This window comes from Pelodiscus sinensis, chromosome 1 (genome assembly GCF_049634645.1).
Source record: "Pelodiscus sinensis isolate JC-2024 chromosome 1, ASM4963464v1, whole genome shotgun sequence".
In the NCBI taxonomy this organism is placed as follows: Eukaryota; Metazoa; Chordata; order Testudines; family Trionychidae; genus Pelodiscus; species Pelodiscus sinensis.
The window spans coordinates 103,794,693-103,800,692 of NC_134711.1; positions in this window are offsets into that span (position 1 = coordinate 103,794,693).

The following is a 6,000-nucleotide window of genomic DNA, read 5'->3' on the forward strand; positions in this document are numbered from 1 at the left end:
ATATATAATGGACCTGTGGCTATGTGATATTAGAGACGGTCAAAGGTCAAAGCAATGTGCCTTGTATTTAAGGCAGAAAGTGGGAAGCTTTGTGATAGGCCTTGGTAATTGAGGAGTTCATTCCACACTCTTGAACTGCCTCCAGAGAAAGTTCTGTCTTTGCAGAGGTGAGCTTTATTTGTACGGATGAAAGTTTCCCTGTGCCACAGGAGGTCTGACCCACGACTCTCTCTGCTTCTTTTGCACTGATCTGCAGCACAACAAAAATGGAGACCAGCCTCATCTCCTTGGCTGTTGACTCCACCATATGCATGGGAATTCACAGAAAATGTCAAAAGTGTGGTTGCTACGTCATGGTCCCTACAAATTGCTCTGCAATGGGTGTATCCAAGATAAGAGGGCCAGCGACAGAGCATAGCCAGTTGTGGTAAGAGGAGGGCCTGACACAAAGCCCATGTAGCACAGGCCTGATCTGAGGCCTGAGGCCTAGCTAACAACGAACAAAACTTGGCTAACATAAAGCAAATCTAAGCTGTGAGCAAGAGGCAGGCCCTGCCCACAGAACTTGGCATGAACAGGGCCGAGAGTGCAAAACACTCATTGGTAAAAGGCCCAAGTGTAGAACAGTAATTGGTACTGAGCATAAGTTGAAAGCACATTCCAAAAAGATGGTACCACCAGCTCATTAAAAAGGACCTTGGTACCCACACTCCCCACAGATACAGACCAAGGTCCAGGAAAGGGTCTAAACTGACAGCATGATGGATAGTGATGTCCTAATTGAACTACGAGGTGCAGTGTGATGGGTGGTATCAAAGTAGCATCAGTGGGTGGCAACCTGACAGGTCAGGAGTAACGTGTAACTTGTTTGTACCTGTATATAAAGTGATGTGCTGGAGGGGACAGTCTTTGTCCATCCTAGGGGGCAGTGGGACCTCCCATTGACTGAGCTGATCCATTGTTATGGGTATATGTGCGCAGTGGTTCGGTAGAATCTACTGACAACTGTTACTGCACTTAACAATAAACCCGGGTGCCTTTGATCCTTATCTGATTTGTAGTTTTGGGGGGCTCTCTCAGAGTCTGCTGTGTTGACTAATTGCACAAGCCAACACAGCACACATCATCGAGCGTACACGCACGCAGCCTTCTGGTTATCATCACTGACAGAGCAGGACACCTGTCAAGGCACCATGACAATAACTCCTGACCTACTACATCAGTGTGTGCTATGTTCCAGTTATTCCCAGCAGGTGGATGGTCATTTGGAGACCATTACTAATTGGCAGAACTTACATCAATGTATATTCTCTTCTATGCAAGATTCTTGTTTTGCTCTCATCACCGTAGTCTCAGACCAGCTTCCAGGAGTGCATTAAGCAATATGAGTGACTGTCATGAGTAGTTTTTTTTTTCTTTCATCCTCTCCCCAGTAGAAAAGTTTTGTTTTCTATGTATATGTGGCTATGTGTCAGAGAAGACAGGCTGAAAAATTGCCCTTTATACTTGGAGTGGAAGTTGGTGAATTTCATGACGAGCCTTTTTTCCTGGAGAAGTTCATTCCATAGTCTGAGCCTGGCCCCTGAGAACTCAGTCTCTTGCACCAGCAAGCTTTACCCTTGTTATAGAGTTTTCCATTGTACCAGAGGAGCAAAGTGGTTTCCCATGATCCTCAGTCTACTGCTTTAGATGGCTTTTACATCTCCTGAGTTGACACCATTGAGCATGTTGGTGAGAGAACCAAGCCCTTGAACTTGACTCCATATTTTGTGGAAAGCCATTGTAGAATGAGAGGACAGGTCTGATATGCTCTGATGACACATGCTACTGAGAAAACCTGTCCCTGAGTGCTGATGAGTTCATATCTAGGATAGAAGTGGAGTCAACGCAATACTGGCTTCGGCATCAGAGACACATAACTAGCTTCTTGGAATACCTGCCTTTTACTGTGCAAAGAAGCTAGTAAAGAATCTGTCCCTATAAGCACTGTATAAAGTTTATGAAATTTATCAGATTTTTGCCATCTGAATCATGTTGGAACTATACATATATATTGTGTGGCTAATCTCTGCTTAACTATTCTCTCTGCATCCTGTCTGGGCTCACAATAATATTTTTTTTCTGATTTATATTCCATCCTCTTAAATATTTAAAATTGATCTAATTTTCTTCCACTGTTTACTAAGCAGATATAGCATGTTTAATTAAAAGGGATATTTTCAACTAGTATTTACAATCCTTTCCCTCTAAAATAATCTTGCAAATGTAAGTTAAAACAGATTAAAACCCCACAGGTATTAAATTTAAAATAAATATTTCAAACTCTTCCCAAGTATGAAGCAGAACACTTTGATATTTCTGATCAAAGGTAAAAGACTTTGTGAAAACTCCAAACCTCTTTCTCTATGGTTTTAGCCTTTTCTTCCTCTAGTACTTTTATGTTGTCAAAAATTGGTAACCTGGTCCTAATAACAATATTTTTCACTTACTGTGAACACAGCTATCGTCTTAGGGACAGTTAACATAAATTTGGCTAACTACTTAGGGTGATATATTTCAGAGTGAACTATGCATGGAGAATAAATGCCAAGGTTATACTATGCGATACCACTGCTTGAAATAAATGAGATGAAAAATACTAAACCATTCCAAAAATTAAGCCTTTCTGTGTTCAGAAATTATCTGTGGACAGACTTACATTTTTAATACTTTGATCATTTTTGTTGACTGACAATGACACAAGAATTCATGAAAATTTCACCATTAAATGGCAGAAGAATCCAGCCCTTAATAAACTTTTTGACCTTAAACAAGATGCAAGTTGTTCCATACAAGCAGACCTCTATGCTCATCCATTTATTATGATACCGGGCTGAAGGGGGGGGGGGGGGTCTATGTGTCTATGTAGGCCCACGGGATCTGTGCACATGCCACAACTTGAAGGATCAGGGTTAGCATGTGGGTTGATTGCAATTTGTTTAGTGATAACTTTGTAACTGGTCACCAGAGTCACATAGTACTTTTTCTGCTCCAATGATCACAACTATTGTACAAGAAGAGAAGGGAAATAAAAAAAAATTCAGGATGGCTGCCTGAACATGTCTGGTATGAACTTTTGTCTAAATATAAATCTGTGCAATTATCTGTTAGAATTTCTCCCCTTTTTAGAATATTAGTGAAATGAAAAAATCAAACCAAATCATTTTCAGAAATGCTTATGAAAAAGTGGTTGTGAATACTGCTTAAGGGATGTTCTATGCTTATATGAACAAATTTTTATTCCTTTCAATGCATATCTCTTCTACTGCAGATATATTTAAAACTGTTTTCACTCTGCGTTTTTTATATTTTGACATATGGAGTCCGACCTTTGGCCATCACATTTGTGCCCTATCTCCAGCAGTGCTCAGTACTTGACGCTTAAGAGAAGGCAAAAGAAACAAACAACACAAAGCAAATAACCCTTCCCCCTAGCATTATGTACCTTCTAAATTGTGCAATTCTATTCAAGGGAAGTAAAAAATCCCTTCTGACTCCTGTAGTGATCAGCATGATGCATGAGCTTTGATCAGGCTTATCTTAGTCTGCATAACTATAAATGTTATTGGTCAAAAGTCCTTATTTAAACCTAGAAGTAGCAGCATTTACTTCTATAGCCTCCTGTGGTTGTGAATTCCACAGGTTGATACATAACTAGGGAGCCATGTGAAATTCTCTCTCTCTCTCCCCCCATTTCCCTTTTCCTTGTTTCTAGGAGTAGGAGATAGAGGGTAGATTGGTTTGGGTTCTTATTTTGTTTTTGTTTTTGTTTTGTTTTCTTTTCTTTTGAGGGGCAAGAGTTGGCTAGAAAGAGTTGCAAACATACAACAAAAAAACAGTGGGACTGTGCTTAACAAACCTGTTTTTAAAGCGATACAGCAACTCAAAAGCCCCTTCACAAGCCCCTTCATAATCAGTAGCAAAATAATAGTACATTGGCCCCAGATAAAATCTACCAGAGTTCTGGTTGATGAGAAAAAAAGAGAAAGAGAGAAAGAGTGCATAATTCCAAGGGACAAAAGTCAGGCTCAAAGTAGAAACTCAATTGCAACCTTAACTAGGAAGCAACTCCATAATGCACATGCTGTATGGAGAGCACATGGTTGCTCAGCAAATAAATAAACACTAACAGCAACAAGATGAAATGCCAAATTTAGAGATTTGGAAATATCTTGATCCAAATAACTATGTTTCTACTCTAAACTTCTCCTGTTAAATGTTTAATGTGAAGAGATCACAGCTGTGCTGTTATGTAGACTGCAGATGGTGTCTCCCAGCATTATCAGCCCCTCGTTTTTGCTTGTGTTCTGCATCTCTTGGCCCTAGACGCAGGAAGAGATTAGCGGAAGGCTGTAAAATCCTTCACAATGCTATACTCTGAATTCAGTGGCAGGGGCTGCTTGTGGATTTGTCTCACTGAAAAGGTTGGGTTACAGCAGGGCCATCCCTGCTCTAGCACAGATCAGAGACAAAGGCAGCTGTACAAAAGTGAGAAAGACAGCTGTTTGAGCACAGCAAATGCTTCAGACGTGCGCAGATTGCTTGCAGTAGAGGTGTAGGTTATGAACATAAGAACATAAGAATGGCCGTACTGGGTCAGATCAAAGATCCATATAGGCCAGTAGCCTGTCTACCATCAGTGGCCAGTGCCAAGTGCCCTGGAGGGGGTGGACCGAAGACAATGATCAAGTGATTTGTCTCGTGCCATCCATCTCCAGCCTCTGACAAACAGAGGCCAGAGACACCATTCCTACCCCTGCGCTAATAGGCTTTTATGGAGCTAACCTCCATGAATGTATCTAGCTTCTCTTTAAACACTGTTATAGTTCTAGCCTTCACAGCCTCCTCTGGCAAGGAGTTCCACAGGTTCACTATGCGATGTGTGAAGAAGAACTTTCACTTATTAATTTTAAACCTGATACCCATTAATTTCATTTAGTGTCCTCTAGTCCTTATATTATGAGAACTAATGAATAACTTTTCTTTGTTCACCCTCTCCACACCACTCATGATTTTATATACCACTATCATATCCCCCCCTCAGTCTCCTCTTTTCCAAACTGAAAAGTCCCAGTTGCTTTAGCCTCTCTTCATATGGGACCTGTTCCAAACCCCTAATCATTTTAGTTGCCATTTTCTGAACCCTTTCCAAGGCCAAAATATCTTTTTTGAGGTGAGGAGACCACATCTGTACACAGTACTCAAGATGTGGGCGTACCATAGTTTTATACAGGGTCAGTAAGGCTGTGTCTAGACTACATGCCTCTGTCATCAGAGGCATGTAGATTAGACACATAGGCAAAGGCAAATGAAGCCGCGATTTAAATGATCGCGGCTTCATTTACATTTACATGGCTGCCGCGCTGAGCTGTTTGTCCGCTCAACGCGCTAGTCTGGACGCTCCCCTGCCGACATCAAAGCCCTTTGTCAGCAGCCCCATTATTCCTCGTGGGATGAGTAAGACATCATTTCCCTTTACAGAAACTATGTTGACTTTTGCCCAACAAATTATGTTCGTCTACGTGCCTAACAATTTTATTCTTAACTACTGTTTCGACTAATTTTCCAGGTACCAACGTTAGACTTACCGGTCTGTAATTGCCAGGATCACCTCTAGAGCCCTTTTTAATAGCAAAATGTTCTTTATATGCATTTTGTTCTTTATATTACAACAATAGCTTGGAGAAACCACATGGACAAGGTGAGGTCCAAATAAATTATAACACTATTTACTAAATATAGGCCACCTGTGTGGTCTGTGTACATATGTGCACTGCTTCTCTGGCTGGTCTCCAAATAATAGAATGTAGTGAGTGCTACCAGAGGACTTACCGACTATTTAAAGGGATACGCCCCTTTTGCTAAACATTTTAGTGTGCAAAATATTCTTGAAGAAGACTTAACACTTTCCGTGGAGGCTCTCCAATTTTATTTCAGATTTTTAAAGATGATCTTGTTGCC